Consider the following 461-nt stretch of genomic DNA (forward strand, 5'->3'; position numbering starts at 1 on the left):
ATGTCTCCCTCTCTCCCTCCCTCTCTCCAGCTCATGCTCTGTCTCTCAAAAATAAATAAACATTAAAAAAAAAAGAGTCAAGTGCTCAACCCACTGAGCCACTCAGGTGCCCCAATGCTTGCCTGTTTTTATTCCTTTCTACATATACTGGTGCTGAGAACAGGTGCTTGGCACATAGGAGGCAGCCAGATGCCCCTAGATAGATAGGCGTTTAACTCATGTCTTGATTCTACCTTTCCCTTAGTTATTAAAAGAATAAGCTGGGCACCGGGGTGGCTCAGTCAGTTGAGTAACTCACTCAGTTAACTCTTGATTTCAACTCAAGTCATGACCCACTGCCCCTCCCCCGCCCGGGTTGTGGGACTGAGCCCCATGTTGGGCTCCACACCCTGTATGGAGCCTGCTTAAGATTCTGTCTCCCTCTGCCCCCTCCCCCATTCACACACACTCTCCTCCCCCCC

Source organism: Suricata suricatta, chromosome 16, assembly GCF_006229205.1.
Source record: "Suricata suricatta isolate VVHF042 chromosome 16, meerkat_22Aug2017_6uvM2_HiC, whole genome shotgun sequence".
Taxonomy (NCBI): domain Eukaryota; kingdom Metazoa; phylum Chordata; class Mammalia; order Carnivora; family Herpestidae; genus Suricata; species Suricata suricatta.